This window comes from Myotis myotis, unplaced genomic scaffold (genome assembly GCF_014108235.1).
Source record: "Myotis myotis isolate mMyoMyo1 unplaced genomic scaffold, mMyoMyo1.p scaffold_m19_p_1, whole genome shotgun sequence".
NCBI lineage: Eukaryota > Metazoa > Chordata > Mammalia > Chiroptera > Vespertilionidae > Myotis > Myotis myotis.
Window position 1 is genome coordinate 58,695,068 of NW_023416313.1, and position 23,688 is coordinate 58,718,755.

General features: G+C 40.2%; 1 protein-coding gene across 5 annotated transcripts in view; it reads right to left on the reverse strand.

Moving 5' to 3' along the window:
* Positions 1–23,688, reverse strand: part of SPARCL1 (SPARC like 1) — a 59,221-nt gene that overhangs the window by 31,573 nt on the left and 3,960 nt on the right. For 4 of the 5 annotated variants that reach the window (XM_036339259.1, XM_036339250.1, XM_036339268.1 and 1 more), the window contains exon 1: positions 18,725–19,083. The exons of the other annotated variant lie outside the window; for it this stretch is intronic. The gene's annotated coding sequence lies outside the window, so the exon portion shown is untranslated. Of the gene's footprint in view, positions 1–18,724; positions 19,084–23,688 lie in introns of those variants that run through there. 5 annotated transcript variants of the gene reach the window in all.

Genomic DNA, 23,688 nt, shown 5'->3' on the forward strand with positions numbered 1-23,688 from the left:
GCTGTTCCATATCCTGCCTACACCTTGGTAAATAATCCTTTAATTACACTCTCCTCCAATCTTTAAATTTTTTTTTGCCCGGATCTATCATTTCCTTGCGGAGACCTGAACCAATACCACTCTTGATTCAAAGTTTAGGATTCAGGGTTTGAATATTTTCAGATCTCCCACCAACAAAGCTGCCTCCTGCTCCTCAGTGCTGCCATGTTTCAAGTCTTTCTATAGTTGCTGTGGGACCTACCTGGAACCCTAGAGATGGTATCAAAATTATTTTAAGACAAAGACATTTGAGATTCAACAGATGCAAAAGGAAGTTTTTTGGAGCTTCCCCTATTGCACTAAAAGTAGAAACTTCTGAGAATTGAGAACTGCCATAAATTTCCTTTGGAGTGGCATCTACTCCCAGGCACAAGAACACATGAGAAAACCTACTATGAATCCCTTTACAGGGGAAGTTTATGACTCACAACAAGACAGAAGGACCATCTATACATCTATGGAAAAACGTCACAAACTCTCTTATCTCCCATTGGGTCTAAACATCCATTTGTATTTCCTAAAGAAATATTCTTGTTCTTTCCACAGAAGCCGTTTCTCCTCCTTTTCTTCCCCTACTAAGTTAGATATATAAGCATCCAACTTTAACAGTTTAGGGAATTAGTGCTTTTGTTGGCTCCTATGGGCATATGAATAAGTCATTTTCTTCTGTTGACCTGTCTCTTGTCAGTTTAATTTGCAGGGCTCAATTACTGAGCATAAGAGGGTAGCGGAGAACATTTTTTCTTACCGACATTGCCTTAGTGGGTGCACATTTTTCTTTTTAAAAGGAGCATAACTGGCCTCATCTTGGGGAAAATCAAAAGCTATAAGGCATTAAAATGTGATCAGCACTCAGTGAAGATGCTTTCACTGATATAATCACAAGGTTTGAAGGTGCTTGGAATTAAAGAGATTTAGAAGGAGATATGGGCAACCAGCTCTGAGAGCATTTTGTGTTGGAAGAAGGCATGCTTCACTCTATGGTACTCCCATTTCTCCTTTCATGCAGTCCTCTGCAGTGTGAGGAAATGACTCAGCACAGAACGGTATGACACTGGATTAATCTGGAACCTTGGGAAGTAAATTAGTCTCTCTGTTCTTTTCTCTTCCCACCCCAGGGGGAACTCAATTCATTAGTGCAATTTGACTGAATATTTTAAACATTGTTCTAAAAGTACCTGGTTTGGGTGGTTAGTCTTAGAACATGTAGAAATCTGTCTAATCAAAAGTAGTCAACTAGCCAAATTGAAACAAAGCTGTATTTTGGGTAAATAATACTATGCAAGGCAATCTGTTGTTAATTCTTTTTGGACAATGACTAATTTTGTTTTCATGGCACTAAAATGTGCACACCACATTTAAAAACTAGGCTATGAATCCCTAGAGATATTAGCCCTCTTATCAAGATGCTGGGAAGCTTAAGGGGAGTCAGCCACCTCCAGCCATAACCACAACCTCAGACCTTACTGTGGCTGTCATCCACACACATGGGATTTGAGAAAAAGGAAACAACAAAGAACCAAACATAAGGTAAGCATGGGCTAGAAATTGTTTTCAGATCACAAGAAGACATTAATTAGATGTTTTTATCAGTGAGCTGCTGCTGGTACTCCACCCTCTACTTCTCCCTTGCATTTCTAAGAAACTACTAAATGCAAGATCACTAGGTGTACCAAGCTTTAATCCCAAACCTTCCCCAATTGAAACAAATCTTCTAGTATTCCTCTACCTATATTTTAAGAAATTACTGAAGGGGGATTCCAAAATGGCAGTAGAGTAAGTGGAAGCTACTCTGACACATTCCTAGGCCCAAACTGGAATTACAACTAAAATACAGAGAAAGCATCCTGAATAATCAATTGAAGACTAGCTGGAAAGAACCCTGATAACCAAGGAGGGAAAGTGGAGACCACATAGAAACTGGTAGGAAGGGCAGAGGCACGAAAGGGCTGGCTGGACTCCCACAGACAGCAGCTCAAGTTCTGTAGGGATATCTCAGCTGTGGGGGGTTCCCACTGAGAGCTCTGGGGTCTAAACCCCAAGCTGGGTTCCCAGTCCAGAGCACCAGAACTGAGAAAGGTGCCCACAGAACATCTGGCTGTGAAAAGCAGCAGAGTTGCTGTCTGCCAGAGAGAGATGGATGGAAATGCATGTACCCTCTTAAAGGGCCAAGACAGAAAATTTCATGTGCAGCCACTCACCTTGGGTCCAGTAGAGAGAGGACAGAGTAAACTGGAGCTGTGTGAGCAGAAGCCAGGGTTGCAGGCTCTGGGGTTAGAGCATGGAAGGTGGACACACTGGTTTACTGTGCCAAGTCATTTCCTCATACTGCAGAGGACATCTTTCTGACCTTTACCATCTAGTCAGCTTTTGCCTGGGGGTGAGGATGAAGCAATTGCCCACCTTATTGGAAAAACCCTTGCCCCACTCTGTGGAGTTTCTGAGGCCCATTAAGAGACTGGGAATAACAATCAGCCTGCAGGCAGAAGCAATGACCCTATCCTGTTGGGAAACCTCCCAGTCCATTCTGTTGTTGATAGCCTGAGGCTAATCAGGACTGAATAACAATCAGACTATAGGCAGAGGAAGGTCTCTGGAGGCTTTGACTATTTTCCTGATCTAATCTGGGGCCCAGGGCTAGGACAAGCTGACCTTGGTGTACATCTTGGTCCTTTTCAAAGGCAGCCAGCCCCAGCAGAGGGAGACAAAAGCTGTGGATTGCTGATTGCTCCAAACAGGGTACTCAGGAACAGTGTCGGACATTGGGAATCAGAGCAGATCTATCTAATACATAGACACAAACTCAAACAGGCAGCCAAAATGGGGAGACAAAAAACAATCCCAAAATGAAAGAACAAGAGAATTCTGCATAAGAAAAGCTAAAGGAAATGGAGGTAAGAACTTTAGCAGACATAGAGTTCAGAATAATGATGGCAAGGATGCTCAATAGCATGAGAAAATGTATAGTAACTATGAAGAATGACATAGTACTAATAAAAAACAGTGGAAGGAATACACAGAAGATTAGGGGAAGCTGAGGATTGGATCAATGAATTAAAAGACAGGATAGAAAAAAATCATTCAATCAGAGAACCAAAAAGAAAGTAACAATTAAAACCAGGACAACTTAAGGAAGCTGTGGGACAACATGAAATATAACAATATTTGCATCATAGGAGTACTAGAAGTAGAAGAAAGTGAACAAGGAATAGAGAATGTGTTTGAAGAAATAATGGCAGAAAACTTCCCTAACCTGGGAAAGAAAAAGTCACACAAGTTCAGGAGGCACAGAAAGTTCCAAGCAAGAAGAACTCAAACAGGCACACACCCAGACACATCATAATTAAAATGCCAAAAATTAAAGATAAAGAGAGAATCTGAAAGGCAGCAAGAGAAAGCAGTTTGTTACCTACAAAGGAGCTCCCATAGGCTGTCAGCTGATTTTTCATCAGAAACTCTTCAGGCCAAAAGGGAATGATATAAAGTATTCAAGGTAATGAAAAGCAAGAATTTGAAACCACTATTACTATATCCAGCAAGGCTATCATTCAAAATAGATGGCAAAATAAGAGCTTCCCAAGCAAAAAAGACTAAAATGAGTTTATCACCACCAAACTAGCACTGCAAGAAATGCTAAGGGACTGCTGTAATGAGAAGAAGAAGAAGAAGAAGAAGAAGAAGAAGAAGAAGAAGAAGAAGAAGAAGAAGAAGAAGAAGAAGAGAGATATAGAATTAAAATGGCAATAAATAAGTACCCATCAATAATAACCTTAAATGTAAATGGATTAAATACTCCAATCAAAAGACATAGAGTAGTTGAATGGATATAAAATCATGACCCAAATATCTATGCTGTCTACAAAAGAACCACCTCAGAACAAAAGACTCACACAGGATGAGAGTGAAGGGATGGAAAAAAGTTTTCCATGCAAATGGAAATGGAAAAAAAAAAAAGCTGGGGTAGCAATACTCATATCTGACAAAATAGACTTCAAAACGAAGGCCATCACAAGAGACAGTAAAGGTCACTACATACTACTAAAGGGATCCATCCAACAAGAGGATATAACCCTGGTGAATATATATGTGCCCAATATAGGAGCATCTAAATATATAAAAATACATCTGGAGGACATTAAGGGAGAGATAAACAGCAATACAGTCATAGTAGGGAACTTTAACACCCCACTGACTTCACTGGATAGACAAAAAATTAACAAGGAAACAGTGACTCTAAATGACACACTGGATCAGATGGATTTAATTGACATTTATAGAACATTTCACCCCAAAGCTGCAGAATATACATTCTTCTCAAGCATACATGGGTCATTCACAAAGATAGACCACATATTAGGACACAAAACAAGTCTCTATAAATTCAAGAAGACTGAAATTATATCAAGCATCTTTTTAGATCACAATGGAATGAAATTAGAAATCAACTACATTAAAAACACTCAAAAACATTCAGACACATGGAGGCTAAATAGCATGTTCTGAAACAATGAATGGGTTACCACTGAGATCAAGAAAAAAATAAAAAAAATTCCTGGAAACAAAGATGAACACACAACAACCGCAAATCTCTTGGATGCAGCAAAAGCAGTCCTGAGAGGGAAGTTCATAGCACTACAAGCCTACCTCAAAAACCAAGAAAAATTAATACTAAACTATTTAACCCTATAATTTAAAGACTTAGAAGAGAACAATAAAAAAAAAGCCCAGAGTGCCTGGCCAGTATGGCCCAGTAGTTGAGCATTGACCTATGAACTAGGAGGTCACTGTTCAATTCTCAGTCAGGGCACATGTCCAGGTTGTGGGCTCAATCCCCAATGTAGGGCAAGCAGGAGGCAGCCTATTCTCTCTCATCATTGATATTTCTCTCTCTCTCTCTCCCTCTTCCTTACTCTCTGAAATCAATAAAAAAATATATATTTAAAAAACAAAAGAAAGAAAAGCGTAAGTAGAAGAATGAAAATAATAAAGATTAGAGCAGAAATAAATGAGCTAGAGACTAAAAATCAATACAAAAGATCAATGAAACCAAAACCTGACTCTTTGAAAATATAAACAAGATTAATGAACTGGTAGCTAGACTCATCAAGAAATAATCAGAGAAGACCCAAATAAATAAAATGAGAATGAAAGCAGAGAGGTAACAACTGACACCACAGAAATACAAAGAATTGTAAGAAAATACTGTGAGTAACTATATGCCAACAAGCTGGACAATGTGGATGAAATAAACAAATTCCTAGAAAAATGCGATCTTCCTAAACTGAATCAGGAAGAATCAGAAAACCTGAATAGCCCAATAACAATAGGTAAAATTGAAGCAGTAATAAAAAAACTCCCAGCAAACAAAAACCCTAGTCTGGACAGCTTCACAGGGGAGTTTTACCAAACATTCAGTGAACTAACACCTATCCTCCTGAAACTATCCCAAAAAATCCAAGAGGAAGAAACACTTTCAACCTCTTTTTATGAGGCCAGTATTATCCAAATTCCAAAACCAGATAAACACACTACAAAGAAAGAGAATTCCGTACAAGCCAATATCCCTGATGAACATAGGTGCTAAAATCCTCAACAAAACATTAGCAAATAGGATCCAGCAATATATTAAAAAGATCATACACCATGACCAAGTGGGATTTATTCCAGGGATGCAAGGCTGGTACAATATTCGCAAATCAATAAATGTGATATAACACAGAAACAAACTGAAAGACAAAAATCACATGATCATATCAATAGATGCAGAAAAAGTAAACAAAAATCCAACAATCACTTTTGATAAAAACCATCAGCAAAGTGGAAATAGAAGGAACATATCTCAACATAATAAAGGCCATATATGACAAGCCTACAGTGAACATCATACTCAATGGGCAAAAACTAAAACCACTCCCCCTAAAGACAGGAACAAGGCAGGGATGTCCACTTTTAACCCTCTTATTCAACATAGCACTGGAAGTGCTAGCCATAGCGACCACACAGGAAAAATACATAAAAAGTATCCAAATTGACAAGGAGGAAGTAAAACTCTCATTATTCGCAGATGACATGATATTGTACATAGAAAACCCTAAAGAAGCTACCAAAAGACTAGGTTTAATAAATGAATTTGGCAATGTAGCAGGATACAAAATTAACACCCAGAAATCGATGGCATTTTTATACACCAATAATGAATTCTCAGAAAGAGAAATTAAACAAATAATCTCATTTATCATTGCAACAAAAAAGTTAAGATACTTAGGAATAAACTTAATCAAGGAGGCAAAAGACCTATACTCAGAAAACTATAAGACATTGAAAAAAGAGATAGAGGAAGATATAAACAAGTGGGAGAATATACCATATTCATGGATTGCTAGAATTAACATTATTAAAATGTCCATACTACTCAAAGCAATCTACAGATTCCATGCAACCCCTATTAAATTACCAAAACCATATTTCACAGATCTAAACTCCAAAAATTTATGTGGAACCAAAAAAAGACCCCAAATAGCCACAGCAATCTTGAGAAAGAAGAACAAAATTGGAGGGATCACAATACCAGATATCAAGTTATACTACAAAGCCACTGTAATCACAACAGCCTGGTACTAGCACAAGAACAGGCATTGAGATCAATCAAATAGAACATTGACCTAAGCCATTATGGACAATTAATATTTGACAAAGGAGGCAAGAGCATACAATGAAGTCAATACAGTCTCTTCAATAAATGGTGCTGGGACAGATACATGTAAAAAAAAATGAAACTAGACCACCAACTTACACCAAACACAAGAATAAACTAAAAATGGATGAAAGACTTAAATGTAAGATGTGAAACCATAAAAATCCTAGAAGAAACCATAGGCAGTAAAATCTCAGACATCTCTCATAGCAATATGTTTTCGGATACATCTCCTGGGGCCGTGGTCGGCAAACCATGGCTCGTGAGCCACATGCGGCTCTTTGGCCCCTTGAGTGTGGCTCTTCCACAAAATACCACGTGCGGGCATGCACGTACAGTGCAATTGAAACTTCGTGCTCATGTGCAGAAGTCGGTATTTTGTGGAAGAGCCACACTCAAGGGGCCAGAGAACCGCATGTGGTTCGCGAGCCGCGGTTTGCCGACCACTGTCCTAGGGCAAAGGAAACTAAGGAGAAAATAAACAAATGGGACTACCTGAAAATGCAAGGCTTCTGCACATCAAAAGAAACCATCAACAAAATGAAAAGGGGTCCATTGTATGGGAGAACATATTTGGCAACGTATTTGTCAAAACATATCTTATAAAGGGTTAATATTCCAAATATGTAAGGAACTCATACAACTTAACAAAAGGAAGACAAGCAATCCAATTAAAAAATGGGCAAAGGACCTATATAGGCACTTCTCCAAAGTGGACATACAGATAGCCAAGAGACTTGTGAAAAAATAATCAAAGTCACTGATCATCAGAGTGATGCAAATTAAAATGACAATGAGGTACATACCATCTCACACCTGTCAGAATGGCTATCATCAAGAAATCAACAGGAATGCAGACTGGTGCAGCCACTGTGGAGAACAGTATGGAGTTTCCACAAAAAACTAAAAATGGAACTCCCATTTGACCCAGTAATTCCACTTCTAGGAATATATCCCAAGAAATCAGAAACACCAGTCAAAAAGGATATATGCACCCCTATGTTCATAGCAGCACAATTTACAATAGCTAAGATTTGGAAACAGCCTAAGTGCCCATCAGCAGATGAGTGGATTAGAAAACTGTGGTACATCTACACAATGGAATACTATGCTGCTGTAAAAAGGAAGGAGCTCCTACTATTTGCAACAGCATGGATGGACCTGGAGAGCATTATGCTAAGTGAAATAAGTCAGTCAGAGAAAGATAAATATCACATGATCTCACTCGTTTGTGCAATTAATGAACAACATAAATTGGTGAACAAAAACAGATCCAGAGATAGAGAAGTATCAATCAGACCATCAAACCTCAGAGGGAAGGCAGGGGAGGGTGGGGAGAAGGGGGAGAGATTAACCAAAAGACTTGTATACATGCTATAAGCATAACCAATGGACACAGACACTACGGGGGTGAGGGCACTAGTAGGGATGGGGTGGGAGGGCAAAGGAGGGCTCAGGACACATAGTAGTTAATACCTTAATCAATAAAGAAGAAAAAATATATAAAAAAGAAAGAAACCAACAAATGACAAGTGCTGGTGAGGATGTGGAGAAAAGGGAACTCTAGTATACTGCTGGTAGGAATGCAGACTGGTGCAGCCACTATGCAAAACATTATGGAGTTCCCTCAAAAAATTAAAAATGGAACTGCCCTTTGACCCAGTTATCCCACTTCTAGGAATATATCGTAAGAAACCCAAAATACCAATGAGAAAGAATGTATGCACCCCTATGTTCATAGCAGCACAATTTACAACAGCTAAGATCTGGAAACAACCCAAGTGCTTATCAGTAGATGAGTGGCCAAAAAGTCTGTGGTACATTTACACCATGGGATACTATGCAGCTGTAAAAAAGAAGGATCTCTTACCCTTTGAGATAGCATGGGGGACCTGGAGAGTATTGTGCTAAGCAAAATAGGCCAGTCAGAGGAAGACAAGTATCATATGATCTCATTCATGTGTGGAATCTAATGAACAAAATAAACTGATGGAGAAAACAGATCCACAGATAGAAGCATGGAACAGACTGTCAAATCTCAGAGGAAAGGTGGGGATGAGTGGGCATGTAGAGATCAACCAAAGAACTTGTGTGCATATATGCATAACCCATGGACACAGACAATAGGGTGGTGAAGGCCTAAGGCAGGGGCTGGAGGTGGGTTAGAAGCAGAGGAGGTAAAGGGAGCATAGATCATATTTCTACAATAAAGCATTTTTTTAAAAAAGAAATGACTGACAAGTTTTCCTAGAAAGAGCTTACCTTGCACCCCACTATGAAGTCATCGTTGTGAGCTAGAATTGGGGATCAGGTAAGAAAAAAAAGGGGAAGAAGATGCCTGGGGTTTAGCCTTTGTGCTTTGTTTCTTCTGAATTCCAATAGAATGCGGTGTTGCTTTAGAGTTAGCTCAAAGTTGTTTGGTCTTTGTTTTGTTTTGTTTGTTTTTTTTAAAATATATTTTATTGATTTTTTACAGAGAGGAAGGGAGAGAGATAGAGACTTAGAAACATCGATGAGAGAGAAACATCGATCAGCTGCCTCCTGCACACCCCCCACTGGGGATGTGCCCGCAACCAAGGTACATGCCCTTGACCGGAATCGAACCTGGGACCCTTCAGTCTGCAGGCCGACGCTCTATCTGCTGAGCCAAACCAGTTAGGGCAGTTGTTTGGTCTTTGTAAAAGGTTGGGGAATTCTCTTGATTTAACTTGAGAGTTAAAAATGATTCCAATGTGCTAAGAGAGTGTGAAGATCTAACCACACCATGTCTTGAAAGCAGTCGCAGGTTTTCATTGACCCATACTCAAGATTCAATTTTTCTGACTTTTGTAGATCTCAGGCCACCTTCTTACTGGGTCCCTATTATTTTATTATGAATGATTAGGTAACTCAAGTGGAATCAAGTATTTAAAAATGCTTTGCTTTCAGAGCTATTTGAGAGTCACTCTCAATGGTAGATTTTTATCCCCCTTTATTTACTTTTATTAACAGTACAGGCATAGCACTTTTATTAAACCTAGGAGAAACTTCAACCTATTAAAACAACAACAATAAAATAAAACATTTACCACTTCTCACTTTACTCATAAATAATGTATTAGTTGACTGAATGCTCCTTCTAAAAATTTTGCCCATTTTTTTGGGGGGGGGATAAGCTGCAACTCTGGGTTTCATACCTATTCAGTGGATTACAATGACTGCATAGCCATGATAGAGATGTGATTAGTATGAGGTTACTAATTTTATTATTTCAGCAATTATAGACTTATGCTATGTCCTTGTAAAATATGTATTTCCATAAATGACTATTTTGATAACTGTCTCCATTTTTCTCAATTCAGTGTTAGAGATTTTGGGAGACACTTCTCCCAGCAGCACTGCATTTCTTCATTATCCTCAAGCAAGAAGATTGGCTGAAAGGGTGGCACAGAACATTAAAGATGTCAGAAATAGATTATAGGAGGCTTAAATAACTCACTACTTTTTTTTCTTGTCTAACACTACATTCCAAGTTCAGTAAGAGAAGTTATCTGACTGAATAAAAAATGGGTGTGCAGAGAGTGGTTCAGAATTTGTTTTGCCCATTAAATGAATCCTTGAAAAATCCTCAGAAAAATTCCGCATTAGATATGAAAGAATTCTTCCTTCTTATGGGAGTGGTGGTAGCAATAGATCATGACCACTGTTTCCAAGCCAAGCAAGCCAAGGTCACTGCAACCTTTCTGTCTAGTTGCCTCGGAGGGAAGGCAGAACACAGGCACATCCCCTGCTTGAAACCTCTTTGTTTTGCTTCCTTTTACATCAAAAGGATTGGCTCTGACCATGGGAGAGGTTGTAATAGGATTTTCACCCTGACAGGAGGTTGTAATTAGATTTCTCAGCAGGCCTACAAGTTTTGTCCCTGGAAAAATAAGGAAAGGGGCCTGAATATTTTTCCTGTAGCTGGAGAGGTAGCCCAGGCAAGCGTGCAGAGATTGGTCTGAAAGGCACAGGCAGAAAGGGCTACGCGTGTGTCCAGCACCTCCAAGACAGAGTGCATGGCCCTTCAGGTGGGGGTAGGAAAGCTGTGCATGTAAGAGCAAATATTCCTTGGACATTTCATTTGGTAAGGAACATAGGATCTTTCTGTGAATGAAACCCTCTGATTCCTGGTGTCCTAAAATTTCTATCTCCCAGAGAAAGGGAGGGCACTTAAAGTTTGGAACACCCTAGAACATCACTCTCCATCTAGATTTAGAAGTGAATTTGCACACAAAACCCCAAAATAGGCTTTGTGTAATCTGGTTTATTTTGAGTTCTTATTTGTAACTAGAGGCTCAGTGCACAATAATTTGTGCACTCGTGGGGGTCCCTCAGCCCGGCCTATGCCTTCTTGCAGTCTGGGACCCCTTGGAGGATGTCCACTTGCTGGCTTAGGCCCGCTCCCTGGAGGATTGGGCCCAAGCTGGCAGTCAGACATCCCTCTGGAAGCCCGGCAGCCCTCGGGGGATGTCCACTTACCAGCAGGGAGCAGACCTAAGCTGTAGTTGGACATCCTTAGCGCTGCTGAGGAGGCAGGAGACGCTCCCACCACCACCGCTGTACTGGCAGCCATCAGCCTGGCTTGTGGCTGAGCAGAGCTCCCCCTGTGGGAACACACTGACCACCAAGGGGCAGCTCCTGCATTGAGCGTCTGCCCCCTGGTGGTCAGTATGTGTCATAGTGACCAGTCATTCCCAGTCATTCTGCTGTTAGGGTCAGTTTGCAAATTACTCTTTTATTATATAGGATAGAGGCCTGGTGCATGGGTGGGGGCCGGCTGGTTTGCCCTGAAGGGTGTCCTGGATCAGGGTGGGGGTCCTACTGGGGTGCCTGGCCAGCTTGGGTGAGGGGATGATGGCTGTTTTCAGCTGGTCACACCCCCTTCAGGGTGGGGGTCCCCACTGGGGTGCCTGGCCAGCCTGGATGAGGGGCTGAGGGCTATTTTCAGGAGCTCCCAGCCTCTCCTTTTTTTCTTTTTATTCTGGGATTTATTTACCTTCTATAATTGAAACTTTGTAGCCTTGAGAGGAGCTCAGAGCCGGCCAGGGTGGGCAGGAGGGAAGCTTGGCTTCCTCCATTGCCAGGGGCAACCCAAGCCTCCTGCTCGCTCCAGCTCCGTGGCCACAGATACCTGCTGGCTGAAAGCAGGTATCTGGGGTTTATTTACCTTCTATAATTGAAACTTTGTTGCTTTGAGTGGAGCTCAGAGCCAGCCATGGCAGGCGGGAAGCTTGGCTTCCTCCATTATTGGGGAAACCAAGTCTCCTGCTAGCTCCAGCTCCATGGCTGCCAGCCTCCATCTTGGTTGGGTTAATTTGCATATAGTTGCTCTGATTGGCTGGTGGGCGTGGCTTAAGGCATAGTGAAGGTATGGTCAATTTGCATGTTTGTCTTTTATTAGTGTAGATTGGTTCCATTTTAGTTTCTATAATAATTTCTACAAGTTTAAGTTAGAATAAGATTAGGTCAGAGTAGATTTTTGTATATGATTTCTAGTCAGTTTCTATAGCTTTTAAAGAACATGAATATAATTAATTTAGACCATTAATTTAAATTTACATTTAATATGGTAAATGTTATTTTTGAAGTTCTGCATGTTGCCTTGCCACTTAAATCTACTTACCCTAACAATCTGTCTCCACTGAGCACTTCGTGTCTCACTATAACTCTTCTCTCTCTTTACTTTCCTTCTCTTTCTTTTTCTCTTAAGCATTTAAAAAGTTGTCTGACCACTGAACTTGAGTGGCCACCCATGCCTCCAAAGGGAGGAACAGGCTTGGGGGCTATTGTTTTCCCTCTCTGTATTAGCCATATCAATGACTCCTAGGACATTTCAATGCTGGGGGTTATTGCTCCAAGTCCTTCTAATTGAATTTTCCTCATTTTGCCTGAGTTCCTCTCCAGTCATTGGCTCCTTGGTTGGCAACCTCAGCCAAACTTGCAAGTCCTTCTCCTTTCCTTCTGGACCAAGGTAACTTGCTTCAGCATGTTTGGTTTTCAAGGCAGATGGGTAGTACTTAATTGTTCATACTATCTGGTCTCAAGGTGAAAGACATACCACATACCCTAGAAGAAGGAGAGGTTTCCCCCATTATTTTATTTTTCTTCCCACTATTGGCATATCACTTCCTGGAGTATGTACATTCACACTTCCAAATAAGGACAGGTATCTTCTGTTGAATTCGTTTATATCAGAGGAAGCCTGTAGGCTGCTATTTTTAGTAATTACTCTAACTATGAAAAAATTTTCTTTCAGGGAAATGTAGTAAACAAAATGATTATTGTAAGTGCTTCATAGTCATCCTTAAACAGACCATTCTCCTTCACCCTATCTTTATATGATAGCCAAAGCCTTCGGTATCAGAGAGAAAATCCTTTAGTCTTATTTTGGCTAACTTATACCTGTTATTACCTGATCTGGAGTTAACACTGATGCTTTAGGGCTTTTAGAATATTAATGAGTCTCTAGGGAGAGCTTTACAGCTTGGGGTTAAAGTCATCTGAAGGATTAAAAAAGATGCTCTTCTATTTCGAGTTCTCGGTTGAGTCACCACTATCTGACATCAAGATGTCCAGCCCTGTGCGTGTATATAATACGCTCAGTCTCAAAGTACAGACTTTTCTGGAGTTCTGACCTTCATTCTTCCTAGCTGAACCTTTCACCATGGGGGTCTGAGCTAGTGTTAAACATGGGTCATGCCTATAGGAACTTTAACTCTAACAAGAATTCAACAAAAATGGTAAAGATACACATTAAATCAAGGAGAGGATAAATATCTATAGTGCTCAGGTAAGAGGACATTATGGGGAGTTGCTTGGGGCCTGCATTTCTCACTACTTTGCCCTTTGTGCAGAGGAGCTGACCTTCTCTTTGTTCCTGGAATAGGCCATGACCCCTCCTGCTGCAGGGTCTTTGTGCAAAGTGTTTACCCTCTCGGAATCCTCCTGTCAGCATCCACTCACCCCAACTACCACCACCCAACATATACCCACCCCCACACCACAGAGTTAACCTTGTTTAACCTTTGGATCAAGGAAAGCCATCACTGACCTTGAGCAGAGAGGTCAGGCTCTTCACATACTTAGAACAAAAGTGCTTTGCCTTCTTAGCACTTACCTCAGTGTATAATTATGTAAAATGCACATTAGATATAATTTGAAAATTTTCACCCCCTAAAATCACGCTATAAAAAAGAGGGACTTGTTTTTATATTCCAGTCATTCTAAGGTCTCTCACATTAAAGGCCATTTTCTCAAGTACTTCATTTTGAACAACAAAGTACCATTTCAAGAAAACAGCCTAAGATGATCTCTAATAATGCTTATTTATGTTCTTAAGATCGTCACCATGACAATAAAAAAGGAGATAAAGATATTGAAAGCAGATTAGTAATTATTCTTGAGGTATGACTTCATTGCAAATGTTGGAACTGAACAATTTTAGAAAGCCACACTTTACAGACTACAGTGGATTCAAATAAGCCCTTTTTAAAGAGCCCTGGTAAAAGCGACCGAGTAAGCAATTACATGGAGAGATCCTTGCCAGGGAGTGAGAATGCCTGCATGGGGATCCAATGTGCAGCGTCAGCAGCTTTCCAAGATGTGCACTACAAACAACATCCAGAGGATTGATGACATACTTGCGTGAAGTAAGTACAGAGTGGATCCAGTGAGCAAGGCACTGATGTTAGAGTTGCATATAGAAAGCTTTAACGAAATTATTTCATGAAATATGAGAATGTTAATCAGGATGAGAAGCATCTTTTTTACTCTTTATAAATGTGGAAATAAAACCCCATTTCTTTTTTTTCTCTTTGGGAATTCAGTGGTTCACATTTATACAATAATGCTTATGAGGCCTTCGTTTACAACTGGGAGAGTCCAACTTGGAAAAAGCCATTCTTATTAGAGTTAGAGCTCATGATGAAAAATAGTAAGAGAACTACTACACTCTGAGCAGTTAAAGTCACTATTATTTCAGTTAATCCTACAATCTTAAGAATTTCCTGTTATCTCCATTTAACAATTAGGGGGAAGTGAAGCTTGTCAAGCTTAACAGCCAACCATTACCACTGTTCAGATACTGTTATAAGAGCCTCACATACACTATCTCATTCAATTCCCAAGATGACTTTATGACTATTGTTATCATCGCTATTTTACATATTAGAAAACAGAGGCAAAAACTCGAAAGTATGAGGGCCAGGATTAGAGTCCAGGCCGCCTGCCCCAGAATCCCTCTAGATAACCACCAGACCATCACACATCCTGAAGTTGGGAGGAGGCGGTGGGAACTGGGAAAATGGATTTATTCCGGGTGTGAAGTATGTGCTATGAAGTGAGGTCATTTTTCTTTCTCTTTCATTGTCTTCCCAGTTGTTTTTCCCTTGCACGCCACAGTAAACTGGTCGCTGTTTTAGTAGTTTCCTTGTTCATTTTCTTAACATCTATTCATTGAATCTTTAAAGGAAACATTTAACTGCTGCAATTGGTATACATAACATGGTTGCATAATAGGAAGGAAACAAGCCAGGACTAGAGACTACATTTCTAAAGAAGGATTTTAAAGCAGGCTAAGAGTTATTTCACAGAGTGGTCACGAAACTCGAGTCTCTCCATACCCTTTCATTGCTATGACGACAGGCGGCTCCTGCTACATGTAGCCAGAAAAAGCAGCTGACATTTCAATGATAGGAACATGGGGGGAGAGGTTTACAAAAACAAAAACCAAACCCTCTGGTTTGAATTTCAGTTAGAGAGGAAAACTACCCCCTAGAGCAAGTCAAAACCCCTATTATTGCCTTTAGAAAAGATAAGAAAGGAGAAATGCTGGGGCCGTCTCCCCTGTCCAAGTAGGCCAATAAAAGAGAATTAACTGCAAAGCAGCATTTCTTCTCACTCTCCCTAATGGCAATCCGAAACAGAAAACTCTCTTTGGTTTCATTTGACTTGGCCATTAAGAATCAACTAATTGATGAAGCATAAAGACTCACAGTTATACATGCTTCATGTTGAGGCCCCCAGGGGAATACAGTAGTGTCAGATTTTTTTTTTTTTCATTTCTTTGGGTAAAAAAAGATAATTCATTTAAAGAATATTTCTTTCTTGGTCCCCAGTTTTACTACCAGAAAAATGACTCCAAGTGCATAACCAAACACTGTGTGTTCAGTACTCTGTCAGGAGCTATATTTAGCATTAAAAAAATTCATTTAATTCCTACAAAAACCCAAGTTGTGGGTTGTATTATCACTATTTGCTTCATAAATGGGCAAGCTGAGTCTTGGAGGTGTGAGGTGAACGTGATAACCACTACACTACGGAAACAACTGCCTAGGAGGTGTGATGTGACTGCCAAGCTCACATCACAACCTGTAAGGGGCAGAGTCAGGATTCATATCCAAGAGTGTTAGACTCTGAGCCCATGCTCTATCCATGCTGCTGTGCTGACTCTGAGGCAGAGACTTGGCATTGACATTTTATTACACAGCAAAGCTTGTACATATAAGGAAGAAACCCCAAGGGAAAACCTGGCGCTAACTCCCTTTCCACAGGGTTCCATTCAGGACATGTAGGTAGGCTAGTGCTTTAATATTAGCTATGATCAATTGATCACTTCATATGTACCAGGAGTAGCTGTTTTCTTCACTAAATTATTACAACGTGTTTCTAATGTTATGATCCCCACTTCCACAAATGAGGGAACTGAGGCGCAAAGAGTCCTTTGTCCAGAGCCTGGTAAAGCCCAGATGTGAACCAGGTCGGGATGCTCCCAGAGTCTTATTCACTTTATTATACGACCTACCCACAGTCGCTCTGTTCTCCAGAATTCTACCTTTTTAAATATATATATATATATATATATATATATATATATATATATATATATATATATTGATTTCAGAGAGGAAAGGAGAGGGAAAGAGAGATAGAAACATCAATAACATCAGTGATGAGAGGGAATCATTGATTGGCTGCCTCCTGCATGCCTCCTACTGGGGATCAATCCCGTAACCCGGGCCTGTGCACTTGACGGGAATCAAACCCGGGACCCTTCCATCTGCAGGCCGATGCTCTATCTACTGAGCCAAACCGCCTAGGGCTGTCTACCTTTTGATGCCCAGGACAAAAACCAGGCTAGCCCCAGGTGGACCACCATTGCAGACTCAGCTTTTGGGGGAAGATGCCCTGTGGGCCCTGCATAAATGAGACTCTGGCCTAGTTGGGCATCTCTTGGGCAGCTAGGTCTACTGGGGAAATTCTCCTGGATATATGGGGTCCCCTTCTCCTTCGCTAAGGGTTGTTACAGAATGATATGTGAGGTTAAAGGGCACCTGAAGTCTTTTAACAACAGTTTTTTATGTTCTTGGTGAAAAAAGATTCCCAACATGTTTGGAACATTGTGCTAAACTTCACTAAAATAACAGTGTTTGCATAGTCTTACAAATCAACTGAATAAAAATAACACCCAGGCAAGAGGAAAAGAAAATGAATAGTTTTTTGGAGTCATCCAGATACATCACTATTTATTTTATTTTTGTCATTGCTATGTATTATTTTTACTTAGTTGATAACTGAAACTGCTCACGAGAAACTATTGGGGATTATATCCCAAAGGACCTGGAAAGGAAATCCAACACTCTAATTGCTAAATGGCTGTACAGAAAGTTCCTGAAAGAAAAAAGGCAAGATTTATTAATAACATGTACATATTCTTTTCCAAAATGTGGAAAGCAGCATTAGTTGATTGGATGATAAGTAGATGAAACCCATGGCTTGGCTTTGCTAGATCTTGTCGAATGAAGAGAAATATGTACTTAAATCTTCCCAAGATGGGCGTCCCCCCCCCCCTTTTTTTTTTAATAGTCCTCGTTAACAATGTTCATAACCATCAAGGTTTAGCGGAGAACTGAAAAAGCTGGAATCCATGAAAAGGTGCAATTAAAAAAAAAAGATTTCTGCTGCGTTGGACCAAGGGAGCATCTCTATTCGGTGCACTTTGGCCCTGGGCCAGAGGACAGCTCGGCTACAAGGCCAAGGTGACATATTTAACCTCTTTGCAGATTAAAGGCTGTACAAGAGAGATACTCTTTCTGCAGTCCCTCTTGGTTATACTATCAACAGTATCGATCGGCAGCTGAGAGCATGGTTTCCTCCTGCAGGGTGACCTCTAATACCGGGAGGAATGAGTGAGCATGACTTGCATTTTAATTTTTATTTTAGAAGATAGAGCAAGAAATGATAGTGCCTGACAATATAAGAGCTGTCATAACCTCTTTAGCTCTTTGAGTCCCCTCCCTCTTTCCCCCTTCTTAAATAAGACATCATTGGGAATTAGAGAAATTTTATGTAAAAATGAGAGAAGGAAACAAGAGACAATTTGTCATAAAACTATAAGAGTGAATCAGGAAAGGAAAAATAGTCACAATAACTAAAAAATAATCAAGGATGAATACAGTATTAGGGATTTGTCTACCTTTTGGAAAAGCAAAATGGTCCATTTCTACATTGCTGTTAAGTACAGACTGGGGCAATGGTGGTGATGAATAACTTCACATGATTTAGATATGAAAAATGCACAAATTGCTTTGATTTGAAAGTTTTTAAAAAGACTTTCATTATGATTTATTTAGTATAATTAGTAAAGTATTTCTACAAAACACAGCTCAGGGTTCAGACTTAACCAAGATCTGAATGAAATTCTAGCTGACAATAATTCTACATTTCTATTCTTGCTCTATACTAAAACCATCATTTATTAGTACTTGCTATTTAATCTTAGAGAAGAAAAGGAAACATGAATACAAGAGTTAAAATTCCCTATTAAGTAGCTTTTCTATAAATCATACAAAAGTTTAAAAAAAATAAATGAATGGCTTTGTATTAGGCAAAAATCTTAGATATTTTTATCAGATCATGCAAATCAGTTAAGCACATGCAATTAGATGATCGAGTAAACTTGTTAAAATTTACCTTCAGGTAGGCGGCTGGACCCAGAGCCTTAGCAGAAAATGGAAGTTGAATCCCCTCTTTGCACACAGCCAGTGAATGAAAGTTTGACAAATTCCCAATACTCTTTAAATCTCTTCCCTCATTAGCTTTGCTTCTTTGCACAGAAACACATTTGAGCCTACTGGAGTTGCAATTCTGCCGCTCTGTCAACTAGTCAGGGTCTGAGGTGACGGACCAGTTAGGAGGTGGCACCGGGTGTATTTCAGACTGTCATCGCTTTTGTTGCAGATTCCTGCAGTTCTCTGGCAGGCTGGCCTCTCGCGAGGGAGCGATGAGCTTTATGAGCAGTGCAAACCAACAGGGAGAGAGTTAACAGTCTTCCCCTCAAGCTCTTGTTCTCAGAAGCTCATAACTTGGCCAGAATATAAGCGCTTGGCTCTTTATGCATTTTTTCCCCTCCAAACAACTCTAAAAGGTTTTATAAGCAGGATGCCTTTTTAGGGGATTTTTATTTTAAGACTTTGAAAAGAAACTCCATGCTGTTCTTTCTTCCTAAAGGAAATTAGAGGTGGGGGTTAAGAAAGGAGAGAAGAATTGTAGCAGATGCATTTCCACATTGCTTAATTGGAAATTATTCTCAGGAAAACAGTCTGAATTTTAATAATAGCAGGGTACTTGAGATACTTTAACCTTTCTGTAAATGACCTTCAGAAATTTATGTATGTACAGAGCACCACTCCTTCATATTACAGATCACTTGTATGCTGATTCACAAATGTTGCAGGTCATAAACTATTCTTCCCCAACACAACTCCTTACTGAAACCCCTTGTATAATGACTGGTTTATAAGAAGGATTTTTCCCATAAGTAGGCATGCATTTAGTTTTGATTTGACATTCTTGTTATTTATATATGAGTCTGATCTCCTCTACTGCTACTTCTACATTTATTGCACATTTATAATGCTCCAGACACTGTGCTAACATATTGGTTATTGTTAATCTTCACTGGAGGATATTTCCCGTTGATTTTTAGTAAGAATGGAATGAAAGGGGAGAGACAGAGAGAAACATTGGTGTGAGAGACACATTGATTGGTTGTCTCATGCACACACCCATCCAGGGCCAGGGATGGAGCCTGCAACTGAGGAATGTGCTCTTGAATGAAATTGAACCCGGGACCCTTTGGTCTGTGGGTCAACACTCTATCCATTGAGCCAAACCGGCTAGGGCTGTGCTAACATTTTTTTAAAAAAATATTTTTATTGAGTTCAGAGAGAAAGGGAGAGGGAGAGAGAAAGACACATCAATGATGAGAGAAAATCATTGATTGACTGCCTCCTGCATGCCCCCTACTGGGGATTGAGCACTAAGCCTGGCGTATGTCCTTGACCTGGGACTCGGCTGGGGCTGCTCACATTTTTTAATGCATTATTTTAGTTGGTCCTCACAATCTATATGAAGTGAGTATTAGTAAGTTCCCACTTGAGGGAAGTGTGTATAGTGGTAAAGTATGCATGCTTTGAGGCCACGCATCCTGGGTTTGCATCCTGGGTCATACACTTCCTAAATGTATGACCTCAGAAAAGGTATATAACCTTCCTAAGCTTCAGCAGCCATATCTATAGCATGGGGCTGTGTTGAGTTAGTCAACCTCTAGGCTATAATACCTCCTGAGTGAGCTATGAGCTAGTTGAGGGTAGAAATGTGCCCCCTCTCTATTCTCCATGTGCCTAGCACAGTGCTTTGCATACTGTAAGTGCTTCATCAACATGGGGTGAATGATTGTAATGTAATTTAATTTAGATTTCCTACATTTATGCCCAATTCAGGCCAAAAGCAAACCAACAACAAAAATAAATAAAAACCCACCTCTAGTTCTAGGTAAATCTGCCTTCAACAGTTGCCTCCAAGCACTTTAGAAACCTTTGCCCTGTTTAATTTTCAGAACACCACAAGAGAAAGGTAACGAGAATTATCTCTCTTTTGCAGTTGGGGAAATTTGGGAGCAGAGGAAACTGGGCAATTTGCCCAGGAACTGAAAACAAGTCATGGCGCAGCTGGGAAGAGTCTCACGCCTCTAGAATCAGGATGACTTGTTTCAAGCTGCCTTTCCAGGCACAGGATGAAATGACGTGATGTCCTTTTGCCTCAGACAATGGGATGTTTTTCCTCAGCCAAGGTCTGGGGTGTGGACAGTCTCCTTGGAGAACAGATCAAAGGGGTAGGCTGTATTTGACTTTGTTTCTCTGCCTCTGTGCACATCTGGGTCTGAGAAGTGCGGGAGACACAGACACCATTTCCCCAACACTCCTGAGGGCCACCGGTGTGGCGGGACTATTGCAGGGTATGCAGGACAAGTATTTCTCAAGATTTTGCCCAGTTTAGCTAAGGGAAATTTTTCTTGGACCCACAATGTCAACTCCTTATTCTACTACCATTCCCCACTTATTTGAGATAATTCTACGAGATTTATTTTAGGTGATTTATTTTAGGTCAATGAGAATATAGAGAAAGTTTTAGCTAGAGGGCAATGGAAAAAAAGATTTGACTGACGAACATATTTTTTCTAATACAAAAATTGGTATTTTATGTTTCTATGAAGTGACTGAAATGAAATTTCTTATAGAAATTTATGTTAAGATAAAAAATAATTTGGTTAGAGAAAACTGGATTTATCTCTTACTAGTAAATGTAAGTATGTACCTAGGGGGTTCATTTGTAGATGGCAAAGCTTGAGAATTTCAACTCTGTTATGCTGAATGTTTTCTCTAGGTCTTATTAACTTACAACACTGTATTTCTTTTTTTCACTGTATTGCTTACAAATAGAAAATATAAATTTTTTTAAAATCCTAACCCCAGGATATGTTTTCCATCATTTATAGAGAGAGAAGGAGGAAGAAGAGAGAGAGAGGGGGGGGGGGAGAGAGAGAGAGAGAGAGAGAGACATAGATGTGAGAGAAGCAGTGATCATAATCAAACCCACAACCTTTTGTTGTATGGGACGATGCTCCAACAAACTGAGCCACCTGGCAAGGGCACAACAATTTTGAAACAATAAAAGGACCTTGAATCCATAATGTCTTTTAAGTATGGTTTTATTTTGGGAATGTTCATGGGCAAATATCCAAACTCTTATTGTTTCTTGCAGCTGTCCTTTATAAAATACAGTTCATGAAGCTGAGGACAGTAAACCTACAACAATACTCATTTAACAAATAAAGTTGTAGCTCAGATTTAGAAGCTTATCCAGTGTCTAAATGTGATGGGAGAACTTTGAGTAATAAAGAACTTGTCACATTACTGCATGGGAACTGACCTCTATAACATCAGTATTGGGGAGAAGGGTTTAATAAAGTCAACAACAAAGCGTACATATTTTTTAACCTTCTAGTGCTATGAGTCCCTTTGAGAGTTTGTTGAAAGCTGTGGGTAAGCTCCTAAAGCCTAGCTATGAGCTCCTGCACTCAGGGGTTCCATGAAGCTAAGATCTTCTGATTCAAGTGAAGGACTAGAGAACCCAAGAGTCAATCCTCAAGCACTGAATGAGGCTTTTTGTTATACGTAGCACAAGTTTCTGGGTGACATGAGAGAATATCATTATTCCTGCCTATTAAGGGTGTAAGAGGCAAGGCATGTACTCCTTGTCAGAAGAGGCATGGCTCCCTGGGAGTAGTGGAAATTCCCAGGAGGTAGTGAGTATAGATGAAGGAAAGTTGCAATGAAAATAGTGTGGATAATTACCTTGGCCAGGAGCCAGCATGTAGGACCCTCCTTGCTTATACCATGTACTAGTTTTCTAGGGATACCATAACAAAATACTGCACAGTGGGTGGCTTACATAACAGAAATTATTTTCTCACAGTTCTAGAGGCTAGAAGTCCAAGATCAAGATGCTAACTGGGTTGGTTTCTCCCCAGACTTCTTTCCTCTGCTTGTAGGTGGCTGTCTTCTCACATGGCCTTTTCTCTGTGCTCATGCATCCCTGGTGTCTCTTCCTCTTATTATAAGAACACAAGTCTTATTAGATTAGAGCTCCAACTTATGACCTAATGTAATCTTAATTAACTCTTTAAAGGCTCTATCTCCAAATTCAGCAACATTGGGGGTTAAGGTTTTAACATATAGGATTTTGGGATGGTGGTGGGGGACACACAATTTAGTTCATAACACCTATAGGAAGGACCCTCCTCCTTGCTTACACCATGGGCTAGTTTGCTAGGGCTACTATAACAAAATACCACTCACTGGTAACTTAGATAACAGAATTTTTCACATGGTCTTTATTCTGTGGTGCCTGTAGCCTAAGTTCTTCTAAGGACATCAGTCATATTTGTTGACCTAATTTAAAGGTCCTATCTCCAAATATCGACAATTTCTGAGATACCGGGGATTAGGACTTTAAAATATGAATTTTTGGGGAACACAATTCAGTCCATAACAGGAATCATTCTTCCTTTTCCTTGAAGAATAACACATGTTTGTAGCCATAATAAATGTTGGAAGTCTGACAGCCTTTATTTCATTCTGTCCCTCTTCCTGCTGGTACAACATTCTCAAGAAATTGTTGGTCTCCTGTGCACTCTATAGGGGTCCAAACCATCAGAAAAGAGGGTTCTTTCTAGATAAGTCCATCTGTATTTCTGGCTTCTGCTGAGAAGGTTGACCAGATCCATGGGTCACATTCACAAGCCTTGCTAGCAGAAGGTTGTCCAGCTATACCCTTGATGTTCTTTCGCTATCTGAAGGCTGAGAATTTTCAAAATCATTAAGTTCTGGTTCATTTTTGCTAAGTAGCTTCTTCCTCCACTTATCTCTTCCCTCTCACATCTACACTAATAAAAGAGAAACATGGTAATTGGTGTACGACCGCTACCCTTCCCATTGGCTAATCCCCTGTCACTCACAGAGTAGGGCCGAGATATGCAAATTAACTGGCAGCCAAGATGGCGGCCGGCAGCCAGGCAGCTGATGCGAACAGGG